The sequence below is a fragment of the Phoxinus phoxinus genome, assembly GCF_949152265.1.
Source record: "Phoxinus phoxinus genome assembly, chromosome: 23".
NCBI lineage: Eukaryota > Metazoa > Chordata > Actinopteri > Cypriniformes > Leuciscidae > Phoxinus > Phoxinus phoxinus.
This window is the reverse complement of record NC_136898.1, coordinates 27,390,634-27,404,303: the sequence shown is the minus strand read 5'-3', so window position 1 is coordinate 27,404,303 and position 13,670 is coordinate 27,390,634.

The following is a 13,670-nucleotide window of genomic DNA, read 5'->3' as shown; positions in this document are numbered from 1 at the left end:
TGCCGTGTGAACCAGGCTTTAGGACAAAAATGTGAGTCGCGCCGGCGAACTCACACACACACAAAAGAGCAATGCAGAGAAAGGATATAGGCGCCGGATAGCGCAGCTGGAAGGCGATGAAGGCGGCGAGGCCAGCAGCTTCTCGACTCTTTCCACTGAGTTGCCTTTTCGACGGCGCAGCTTCTATTCAGATCAGCGATGTGATGTCTTCGCTTGAAGGATTAAAAATCAGATAAGATAAGCCTGTGAGCGCATTATATAGACCTAAGCCACGAAGCGCCCTCATTGGGTGTGACGTCACTCAAGGTCTCGCTCGATAGGCTTAAGCAGTTGCCCGCATAGTAGCCAATCGGCGCGCGAGCTGTCTCACCTAGGTCTGTATGCTGCGGCAACGCGTTTTACATTTATACAAAATTAAGGATAATTTTTGGCTTCAGTATTCTCGTGGAAAAGGATTTTCCCCAATGCGTAGCTAAGCTACGCAGTACGAGAGTATCTCTCGTAAGAGAACATCCTGAGTAGCTTACTGCAGATATTGAATGACCGTAGCCTCCTTAGGAAATAGAGCTGACTTTGCCCTTTCCGATACAACGCATCCGCGTTATGTGTAAATGTTTCTATGGGCTGGATATATTCGAAGTCCATCAACAAAATATTCATCAGCCAGTAAACATGTTTCAACAGTAAGTTTGGTAATGACATTCTGGATAAAACTGAAACGGAAAAACATAAAATAAAAAATAAATCAGCCTGTGCTCATAATGCACCACCTGAGTTAATTACTTCCCTTATGTGCTCTGTCTCACATTCACACACTATCTACAGGTACACAGATGGCACTGAGAAAGCTATATCTGGGCAAGAGTGTGTACATGTGAGTGAGTGAGACAATGTCCAATGCATAGAAGTTGCTGGACAGTATAGCCTCCATTTCAGCTCGGAGGTCAGGATAGCTGTTGTACGTTGATGGCAGCTCTAAAGTTGGGCCACAAGTATGTGCAATAGGCCGCCTTGATAACCCTTCCAAACGGGTGAAAATGACTTGAATGTCTTTAACGCAGATGACATCAGACCCTGTCACGAATCTCAACATCTTCCGGAGGCCTATCTCATCCAATCCCCTGATGTACTGATGTAAAAATCGCAAACTTTGGTTCTCTGCTGGAGTAGCTGGAGAGGCCGTGATCAACTTTAATACCTTTCGGCTGATGGTTTAAGATCGTCATACATCTTCTGCATATCCAGCACACTGGGGAAGAATTTGAATTTGAATTTATTGAAATGATAGCCCCTTGAGATGTAACATCTCATTTTCAAGGGGGTCCTAGAAACACAAGTAGTATACAACACAGATAAGACAACATCAAACAAAACAACAGTACAAGACAAAACTACAAAAACAAAACAAATGCTCAACCTGCTTCCCACATTCTTATGGGCTTCCCACACCCACACCAGTTTCAGTACAGAATCTCAGCATCATGCAATATCAACATAGAGCCACATACTAGTAAAAGATCTTCAAATTAATCTAAAATACAGAAAGAAACAAGATCAAAACAAACTCAAAAACATACACAAGTTATTTTAAGATAAGATAATAAGGATAACCTAAAACGATTCAGAGAAGTGATAGATCTCAACGAAACAGGAAGGTTATTCCAGTCAAAAGGGGCTTTATACAGGAATGACCTACGTCCAGCTACACTGACAATTTTTGGAACACAGAAAAAAGGGTATTGCACATGTCTAAGAGAGTAGGGAGATCTATATGGAATCAAAAACTCATTCAAGTAAGGAGGACAGACAAAATAAACACATTTAAAAATAAACAAAAACCAATGGAATTGTCTTCTAGAATTAGGATGCAACCAATTAAGCAATTCATACATATGACAATGATGAGTACGATAAGGACACCTTAAAACAAATCTGCACAAAGAATTATAAACAACATTAAGAGGCTTAAGATAAATGTCGTAGGTATTTTGATAAACAGTATCAGCATAGTTGATAAGAGGAAATATTAACTGAGAAACAATTATTTTCCTGTCTTGAAATGTAAAGCAATTAATTGAGCAATAAAGTAAGCGCAGGCAATAATATGTTCTTTTAATAATATAATCTATATGGGGCTTAAAAGAGAGTCCCGAGTCGATCCAAAGCCCAAGATATTTAATTGAATCAACATTCTCAAGAGATGAGCCGTCATCAACAGTAATATTAAAATCAAATGTGCTGGAATGACAACGACGTGACCTGAACATCATACAGCAAGATTTCCTCTTATTTAAAGTAAGCATATTGTTATGACACCATTTTTGAACCAAATTAAAGTCAAGTTGTAAAGAGTTCTGAATTTGTGACAAATCAGAGTTAGAAGTATAAATTACAGTGTCATCAGCATAAAGATGCACTGAACAGTTTGAACACACCTGAGGTAAGTCGTTAATAAAAATAGAGAAAAGTAATGGTCCAAGAGAGGAACCTTGTGGAACACCTTTTTCAACAAGTACATAGTCTGACTGAAAACCCTGAAAAACAACACATTGACGTCTGTTATGAAGATAAGCATTAAACCAGAGAAGTGCATCTCTAGTTAAACCAATAGAATACAATTTATCAAGAAGAAGATAATGGTTAACCTTGTCAAAGGCCTTAGAAAAATCAATGAAAATGGCACCTGTTGCTTGACCTTTGTCAAAGGATGAGAACACATCATTCGTAAATTTTAAAAGAGCAGTCGTAGTAGAAAAATTAGGTCTGAAGCCTGACTGTAACGGAGATAAAATGTGTAGTGAGTTAATAAATGATGATAGTTGATTAAATATTAATTTCTCAAAGATTTTTGCAATAGAGCAGATAATAGAAATTGGCCTATAATTATTAACATCTGATGAGTCTCCACCTTTGAACAAAGGAGTAACTTTTGCACATTTCCATATAGATGGAATAGAGCTAGTAGTCAGTGACAAATTAAATAAATCTGCAAGAGGATACATTAATACATGCGCGGCGGTTTTAACAAATTTAGCTTCTAAATCATCAGGGCCCGCACTACTATTTATTTTTAGATCGCATATAACATAGTCGACATCGACAGGCATAATCTTCGTAAAAGAAAATGAACCGTTTGCAGTAATTAAATTTAATGGCGCAGCAGTATAGGAGTCAGAGCACTGAGAACCACAAATGGAAGAAAAATGCTGATTAAAAGCTTGAGAAATAAGAGACGGATCGGAAATAATTTCATTATTAAATTTAATATTTTTAATCAAGCTTTTTTTAGATTTATTTAAAAGATTACTCAGCTGATTCCAAAACTGTTTAGGGTTATGAAAGTTTTGCGAAAGGCAATCTTTGTAATAATTAGCTTTTGCATTCCTTGTTTCCAATTTACATAAATTCCTCAAAAGTCTGTAGTTTTCCCAATCAATAGGATCCCTGGATAGCCGGTGTTTAGCCCATACTTTATCCCTTTGCTTGAAAAGTTTAACAATTTTAACAGTTTTCATAGGAGCATGTTTATTTATTATATTCATAACTTCAGAATGAAAAAAGTTCATTGCATCCTCAACGAATGGAATTAACTGAAACCTATCCCAGTTTATATCAACTATATCTTGAATAAAATTGTTAACGTTCATCTTTTTACACTGTCTCAGAGTTGTGTATTTAGGTGGAGAGCTTGGAATTTTGATTTTCCAGACACAATATATAATCGAGTGATCACTTAAACAGTCTGACAATATACCAGATTTAATTATCCTTTCAGGGTTAGTAACGAGTATCCAGTCCAGCAAAGATGAAGAGCGATAGTCAACTCTGGTAGGCACATCAATTAACTGACTGAGATTTATACTGCGAAATAAATTTCTATCATTAACCGAGGAATGGTCCAACCAATTCTTGTTAAAGTCACCCAAAATAATCAATTCATTATGCTTCTCTAGTGAGTTAATCGTTGACAGAATACACATCGTAGAGTCAGACGGAGCAGAGGGTGGTCTATAAATATTACCTATAGTTAAATTTTTATTAACATGAAAAGTAACTTTAACAAAAAGACACTCAAAATTAACAGGATCTATGCTAGGAATAACACATTCTGAAACTAAGAGGGCAGAAACATAAGTTGCCACCCCACCTCCTCTGGAGGCTCTATCAGATCTATACAAAACATAATCATCAATTTTAATCATATCATCAGAGATGTTACTATGTAACCAAGTTTCTGATATAGTGATGATATTAGGTTTATAAAGAAAAACCCAGGCTCTGAGGAGATCTATTTTAGAGACAAGACTCCTAATATTAAGGTGAATAACTTTTAAACCTTTAACAGATTCTATTGTACCAATAAAAACAATAATTCAACCAGCCAAATAATGTGCTAAAGAAGAATGGAAGGGGTGGAGAGAAAAATGCGGCAACTTGAGCAAACATTACACATAAACACACACACATACACACACAAAGGGAAAAAAAGTACATTGAAGATCGAAAAAATAACACAAATATGCCCCAGATTCAGACTGCAGCGAAAACATTATAAAGAGAGGACTAAACGGTTTTAGGTTCAGATAAACAAAAAGTACGTAGTGCATCATCGCACCAAAAAATTTAATTCCATAGATTCACCAAAAAATGTAATTCCATAGATAGATTCACCACTTTGTAACAAATGTAGACCATATAAATGGTATAATTTGACAAAATAAAATAAACATACACAGAAAATTACCTACAAAGCGGAGAATAGACTACCATAATCATGGAGAGTAAACAGAAAGATCTCGAAAGAAAGACTCTGCTTCTTCAAAACAACGGAATAGTTTAGGTTTTCCATGCACCATCACCCTCAACGTACAGGGGTACAGCAAAGAATATTTAATATCCACAGCACGAAGTTTCTTTTTCACAGCATCAAACTGCCGACGCTTCTTAATCAAACCAGCACTAAAATCCGGATAAATATGAACTCGAGTACCTTTGTAGAGGAGATCTTTCTTCTCCCTGGCCAGACGTAGAATCTTTGCTTTGTCCTGAAAGTGCAAAAACTTGACCAAAATAGGTCTGGCCGCAGGCCTGGAGCCAGAACTAAATGTAGGAGAGCGATGGGCCATCTCGATAGCCGGTGCAACAGAGAATTGATCTCTGCCGAGAACTCGCTGAGAGTTGGTCCTGCGACTGCTGCAATGTTAACCAGTGCATATTTCTGGATTATTTGCTTGTGGGCCACTTGGAGAAGCACAGCTTTCAAGTTCTCTTGTGTTGGTACTGTTCTTACTCCCATGTGTAACCTTTGGCTAAACATAAAAAAACCCGACTATGCCACCTAGGTTCCCACATAGCAACATTTTGTCGGCCCAGATCCGGCCCACATCTGGCACTTGTGGAATGCGGATCTGGCCCACATGCAGCGTGGAATGACGGCCCTTGGGTGGCCCACTCCTGTTTGCCAGATCTGGGCCACAAGCAGGCCATAGCAATGCCACATGTCAGCCAAGAGCAAAGAAATAAACCAGAACTGGAGCTTATCTGAGCCACAAAACCTGTGTGTATTAAATATGAAGTCATTTCAGCCTTAATAAAGTCTGTTAACAAGTAGAATCACTGAAGGAAAGAAGAGAACAGAAAAAAAGACAAGCAGAAACACAAGAACTAAAACTGACTTCAGTCACAGCCTTAGAAGAAATCCACTGAAAAGAAAAGACATTCAATCTGTGAAGATCTCAGCAGAGGAGGATTAAACAACTCCACAAACAGCATTACCAGCTTCACTTATTACTTACCAGACTGACTTTATTTCTGTCAGACGTCTACAAAAGTTTTATTGAGAATTAACAGAGGTTTATGCTCTCGAGAAGCGTGATTCCCCAAGGGGAGTGGAGGCTTCACCCCGGGACGGTTCAGCTGATATGGAATAGTTTCGGCAGAGCGGAGGTCGACCTCTTTGCGACGAGTGAGAACGCGCATTGTCAGATGTTCTTCTCACTGTCCCGTTCCCCCCGGGAGGTGGACGCGCTGACTGCGCGATGGCCGAGAGTCTGTCTCTATGCTTTTCCTCCAGTGAAAATTTTGCCCATGGTGTTGTGCAAAATCAGGGAGGAGAAGGCGGCGGTGACTCTGGTAGCCCCGAACTGGCCGAATCAGCCCTGTTTCGCGGATTTGGTTTGGTTACTAGCAGGGCAGCCATGGGAGATTCCGCTCAGGAAAGACCTTCTGTCTCAGGCGAGCGGAATGATCTGGCATCCCAGCCCCGGGCTGTGGAGCCTCCATGTGTGGCCGCTGCAGGGTCGCTGAGCGGGCGGGACGCGCTGCACTCGCGAGTTTTGAATACCATCGCGGAGGCGCGAGCTCCGTCCACCTGTATGCTCTGTATGCTCTGAAGTGGGGTGTGTTCTCAAAATGGTGTCAGGATGTCGGTATAGACCCAGCGAACTGTTCTGTGTCGGATATTCTACGCTTCCTTCAGTACAGGATGGATGAAGGGAGCCTACCATCCACTCTGAAGGTATATGTGGCCGCTATTGCTGCGTTTCACCCCCCTGTTGACGGACAGCCTATCGGTAGACATGCGTCGGTGACAAGGTTCCTCAAGGGAGCTAGGAGATTATGCCCTGCACGGCCGCCTTCGGTGCCGCCGTGGGATTTAGCTTTGGTCTTGGAGGCTTTGTCACGACCGCCTTTCGAGCCCTTAGCCTCGATTGCCATTAAGGAGCTATCGGTTAAAACGGCACTGCTTCTCGCTCTCGCTTCGGCGAAGCGGGTTGGGGATTTACAGGCTTTCTCTGTAAGTGAAGATTGTATCCGCTTTGGACCGGGAAACTGTAATGTAACTCTCAGACCGAGGCCGGGTTACGTTCCTAAGTCGCTCAATACCCCGTTCAGAGCGCAGATAGTTTCTCTGCCTGCCTTGTCCGCTGAGCCATCAACCTCTCAGGGTTCGGATGCTCAGAGTGCTATTTGCCCTGTCAGAGCGCTCCGATAATACATTTCTCGCTCGGCTGATTTTTGACAATAGGACAAGCTGTTTGTGTGCTTTGGTGGGTGCAACAAGGGACGGGGGATCTCAAATTGGATCTCAAATTGTGTCACGTATTGTTTTGGCTAATGATTGCCTGGGACAGGAATGCCCCCTGAACATCAAGGCCCATTCGACTAGGGCGATTGCCTCCTCGTGGGCTTGGACTAAGGGTATGTCTATTCAGGATTTATGTCTTGCGGCTGGCTGGTCTTCTCAGAATACGTTTGCCAGATTTTACAAGTTGGATTTGCCCTCTGTAGCGTCTTTAGTGCTTTCGGTGAGTTAATCGCATACACAGCATTAAGAGAGCTGCTCTGCGCTTTGCTCATGAGTTGTTCTGTGTGCTATTTGTGTGTTTGTACTGTTGTCACCGCTATGCGTTGGCCTTCTCTTACTGTTGTTGTTGCCCTGTTGGTGGACAGTGCAACCTTCCCCCAGTTATACTGCTCAGGATATGCAAATTCCGGTAGTGTTTTGTGAGCTTGTGATTGGTCTCTTTGGGCCTATCAGAGGTTAGAGGTTCGCTATTGGTCAATCTCGGCCTATCAGATGCTTGCATTCTGGGGGCGCGGTCTTGGTATTGGGTCTGTTGCCAGTGGTTTGTTTTGGCTGCCACGGCGGGATTCTATACAGTTCCCATATACGACATCCGTAATGTCGAAGTTCCGTAGCCTTGAACGTCTCCGGATACTTTCGTAACCTCGGTTCCCTGAAAGACAAAGAACGAGACATTACGCTCGCCGCCGTGTTCGCTATTGATTTAGCGTTTGTTCGATTCTAAAGGGAATTGACACTGCACTTGCATTATTACTGCTACGAGGTTTTAGTATTTGCATATTTTTTGTCAATTGGCCAGCTCTGCTGGCGTTAGCCTATAAGATTTCAGCGGAAGTGAAGGATGAGAGGAGTTCTCATATACGACATCCGTAATGTCTCGTTCCTTGCCTTTCAGGGAACCGAGGTTATGAAAGTAACCGGAGACGTTTCATGCGCTATCATATCAAATTAACACGCTGGTAGTGTGGTCCATTGAGCTTGAACGATCTTACAGAGTATTAGTCCTGATGTTAACGTCATTTTGGTTGTTTGTGTAATCTTTTCTTTTTTTGTTTGTGTTTTTGTTTTCTTTCTTTGGTATTGTAAATTTGTTTGCCAGTGTATATATCTACCTTTGACTATTTGAACCGTGATTCTGAAGCTTAACAGAAGGGGAGAGTGTATTTGTGTTCGTTTTGGTTACTGTTTCTTTATTTTGTTTATCACTTGCTTTAAGAAACTTTATTCACAGATTTGTTGTGTGTTGTCCCTTCTGGTAAGGTGGATTAATTCTGGTCTCTTATTAATTGTGGGTATTTAATTGGTAAATGTTGTATGAGATCTATTTTTAGGATGTTTTAAATGAATGATTTTTCCTGTGCAAAATCAATTTTGTATACTTAAGTCATGTCTCATTCTTTCATGCAAACCGAACTAGCAGGGTCCTTATTATTGTTGTAATTATTTTGGTGTAATTCTTTTTTTGGGGTATTTTGATTTATTTTTACTTTCCTAGGTTGAGAAGTAACCCACATAGCAACATTTTGTCGGCCCAGATCCGGCCCACATCTGGCACTTGTGGAATGCGGATCTGGCCCACATGCAGCGTGGAATGACGGCCCTTGGGTGGCCCACTCCTGTTTGCCAGATCTGGGCCACAAGCAGGCCATAGCAATGCCACATGTCAGCCAAGAGCAAAGAAATAAACCAGAACTGGAGCTTATCTGAGCCACAAAACCTGTGTATATTAAATATGAAGTCATTTCAGCCTTAATAAAGTCTGTTAACAAGTAGAATCACTGAAGGAAAGAAGAGAACAGAAAAAAAGACAAGCAGAAACACAAGAACTACAACTGACTTCAGTCACAGCCTTAGAAGAAATCCACTGAAGAGAAAAGACATTCAATCTGTGAAGATCTCAGCAGAGGAGGTTAAACAACTCCACAAACAGCATTACCAGCTTCACTTATTACTAACCAGACTGACTTTATTTCTGTCAGACGTCTACAAAAGTTTTATTGAGAATTAACAGAGGTTTAACTCTGTTTAATTTGAAGTTACCGTAATGGTGATTAGTGTTTCCATTAGTTGGGCTCTTAACTCTTAAAATATTTCTTGTCCATTTTGGCTGTTGTGACAGTGTGTTTTTCAAAAACATTTGCAGCAGCAAAGAAACCTAAAGTGAAACGAGATCAGATGATGATGATGATGATCTGTTGATGGTTATATACTAATCATGAAATAATGTCATTTGACTCTAACAATTGTGTTGTACCATTAATATATTCATATCTCAAACCCTGTGTTTCTGCCTCATGAGATCTGGCAATATTACAACAATCAGTTAGAAGATTTTAACAAACACGAGGACAAAAATCTGATCAATCATAAAACACACAGACATCAATAATCAGCGTATGAATCTCAACAATAGTGACAATTACCTTGCTGCAATGCATGCTGGGTACCAGCATTGAAAAAAAACTCCCAGCATGCATTGCAACATGAATAAATTATGCAGCTGAATTATCCTATTATTTTGTTTAATTCTAAATATTTGCTTTTATTTTGTTGCTGTTGTTTTTGTTGTGACTTAGTAGATTTGCAGTGCTGTTCTGAAATTATGTTTATCTACATATTGTTGATTGTCACCATTTATGAGATTCATACACTGATTGTTGATGTCTGTGTGTGTCATTGTAGGCTAGCTTTTTGTGATCGTGTTTGTTAAAATCTTCTAACTGATTGTTGTAATATTGCCAGACCTCATACTGCAGTAACACAGGGTCTGTGATGTGCAAACACTAATGGAACACCACAACTGTTATATTCAAAATACATCAGTGAATCAGTCTATTTCATGATGATTATAAAACCATCAACAGATCATCTTCATCACCTGACCTGATTCACATTAGCTTTCTTTGCTGCTGAAAATGTGTTTGACACGCAGCCATAAAAACATAATAAGATTTAAGAGCCCAACTAATGGAAACACTAATCACCATTACGGTAACTTCAAATTAAACAGAGTTAACCCACATAGCAACATTTTGTCGGCCCAGATCCGGCCCACATCTGGCACTTGTGGAATGCGGATCTGGCCCACATGCAGCGTGGAATGACGGCCCTTGGGTGGCCCACTCCTGTTTGCCAGATCTGGGCCACAAGCAGGCCATAGCAATGCCACATGTCAGCCAAGAGCAAAGAAATAAACCAGAACTGGAGCTTATCTGAGCCACAAAACCTGTGTATATTAAATATGAAGTCATTTCAGCCTTAATAAAGTCTGTTAACAAGTAGAATCACTGAAGGAAAGAAGAGAACAGAAAAAAAGACAAGCAGAAACACAAGAACTACAACTGACTTCAGTCACAGCCTTAGAAGAAATCCACTGAAGAGAAAAGACATTCAATCTGTGAAGATCTCAGCAGAGGAGGTTAAACAACTCCACAAACAGCATTACCAGCTTCACTTATTACTAACCAGACTGACTTTATTTCTGTCAGACGTCTACAAAAGTTTTATTGAGAATTAACAGAGGTTTAACTCTGTTTAATTTGAAGTTACCGTAATGGTGATTAGTGTTTCCATTAGTTGGGCTCTTAACTCTTAAAATATTTCTTGTCCATTTTGGCTGTTGTGACAGTGTGTTTTTCAAAAACATTTGCAGCAGCAAAGAAACCTAAAGTGAAACGAGATCAGATGATGATGATGATGATCTGTTGATGGTTATATACTAATCATGAAATAATGTCATTTGACTCTAACAATTGTGTTGTACCATTAATATATTCATATCTCAAACCCTGTGTTTCTGCCTCATGAGATCTGGCAATATTACAACAATCAGTTAGAAGATTTTAACAAACACGAGGACAAAAATCTGATCAATCATAAAACACACAGACATCAATAATCAGCGTATGAATCTCAACAATGGTGACAATTACCTTGCTGCAATGCATGCTGGGTACCAGCATTGAAAAAAAACTCCCAGCATGCATTGCAACATGAATAAATTATGCAGCTGAATTATCCTATTATTTTGTTTAATTCTAAATATTTGCTTTTATTTTGTTGCTGTTGTTTTTGTTGTGACTTAGTAGATTTGCAGTGCTGTTCTGAAATTATGTTTATCTACATATTGTTGATTGTCACCATTTATGAGATTCATACACTGATTGTTGATGTCTGTGTGTGTCATTGTAGGCTAGCTTTTTGTGATCGTGTTTGTTAAAATCTTCTAACTGATTGTTGTAATATTGCCAGACCTCATACTGCAGTAACACAGGGTCTGTGATGTGCAAACACTAATGGAACACCACAACTGTTATATTCAAAATACATCAGTGAATCAGTCTATTTCATGATGATTATAAAACCATCAACAGATCATCTTCATCACCTGACCTGATTCACATTAGCTTTCTTTGCTGCTGAAAATGTGTTTGACACGCAGCCATAAAAACATAATAAGATTTAAGAGCCCAACTAATGGAAACACTAATCACCATTACGGTAACTTCAAATTAAACAGAGTTAAACCTCTGTTAATTCTCAATAAAACTTTTGTAGACGTCTGACAGAAATAAAGTCAGTCTGGTAAGTAATAAGTGAAGCTGGTAATGCTGTTTGTGGAGTTGTTTAATCCTCCTCTGCTGAGATCTTCACAGATTGAATGTCTTTTCTTTTCAGTGGATTTCTTCTAAGGCTGTGACTGAAGTCAGTTTTAGTTCTTGTGTTTCTGCTTGTCTTTTTTTCTGTTCTCTTCTTTCCTTCAGTGATTCTACTTGTTAACAGACTTTATTAAGGCTGAAATGACTTCATATTTAATACACACAGGTTTTGTGGCTCAGATAAGCTCCAGTTCTGGTTTATTTCTTTGCTCTTGGCTGACATGTGGCATTGCTATGGCCTGCTTGTGGCCCAGATCTGGCAAACAGGAGTGGGCCACCCAAGGGCCGTCATTCCACGCTGCATGTGGGCCAGATCCGCATTCCACAAGTGCCAGATGTGGGCCGGATCTGGGCCGACAAAATGTTGCTATGTGGGTATAACATCGCAAGAAGTCAATCTGTATATATTATATTAAGTTAAAGTTCAAGAACTCTTAGGTCAGAAATATGTTCCTCAGTTCAAAAAGGGGCCTCTGATTTAACGTCAGAATGAGTCTATAAGTTTATCTCACTTAAAACCTTTTGAGGACCCTTTGACCAGAAATAAGTTCAATAGGTCAGATATGGACTTCTATACGGCTTATGGAGCATCAGGAGGAGTCTATATAGAAAGTTCAAGATTGAGGACTCTTTGGCCAGAAATATATTCCTTGGGTCAAATATGGACTTCTTTATGTGTGATGGAGTGGAGAAGGAGATGAGGACCCAATTGCGAGATGAAATGGTCACTTTAATCAGGTAATATATAAACAGAAAGGTAGCCGCTCTGGCAGGCACAGTAAAAACTTAAACAGTCTTTGAGAAAATAAGGTCTGCTCTTCAGGTCTCCTTGCCAACTAGCGGGAGGAGCGTGGGTATTGGCGTTCACAGCCCACCGTCCTCGTCAGCGCCTCAGAGCGGAGATGATGCAGCCGAACCCGATCTCGTAAGCGAAGCTGTACACAGTGCAGAGCAAACGTAACAGGTTATCAACGTAGATGAGATCACAGGTGATAGGACACACTCACAACAGGACACGACAGGACAAGGACACGAGAGGTGCGAGTATTCTCGGGGTATAAACATCAAGAATCTGACGAAGAGCAGGGAGAAAAGGGGACCTAGATGTAGCAAAGATGATTATCGATATAGAGAACAGGTGAGCCCTAATCAAAGTCGATGAGAGGAGATAATGTGGTTCAGCTGATGCGGTGGAACTAATGTGAGTGTAACAAAAAGACCAGTAGAGGGAGGTAGAGGAACAGAAAGAGCCCAGAACCATGACATTATGGCTGACGTAACCTCAAAAGGAGTCAACGAGTATGTATAGAAAGTTCAAGTTCAAGAACTCTTAGGCCAGAAATATGTTCAGTAGTTTAAAAAGGGGCCTCTGTATTACTGATTTAACATCAGAATAAGTCTATGAGTTTATATCGCTTAAAAGCTTTTGAGGACCCATTGACCAGATGTACTACTACCTGAAAAAGTCTATAATCATTAATAGAGAGATCAAGATCAATCACACTTCTATAAGTTCAATAGGTCAGATTTGGACTTTTAAAGGGCTTATGAAGCATCAGAAGGAGTCTATAAGTAGAAAGTTCAAGATCGAGGACTCTTTGGCCTGTAATATTTTCAGTAGGTCGATTCTGGTATGGAAAGTTCAAGTTCATGGACTCTTGGACCAGAAATATGTTCAATAGTTAAATATGGACAATTGTCTGGCTTATGTACTACTACCTGAAAGAGTCGATAATCATTAATAGAGAGTTTAAGATCAATCACGCTTCAGTCAGAAATATGTTCAATAAGTCAAATCTGAAATACTGCATGGCTGAAGAAACATCAGAATCTAGAGTCTATGAGTGTGTTTTGATTGTTCAAGATCGAGGACTCTTTTGCCAGAAAAATGTTCAGTAGGTAATTTATGGGCTGCTGTGTGGCTG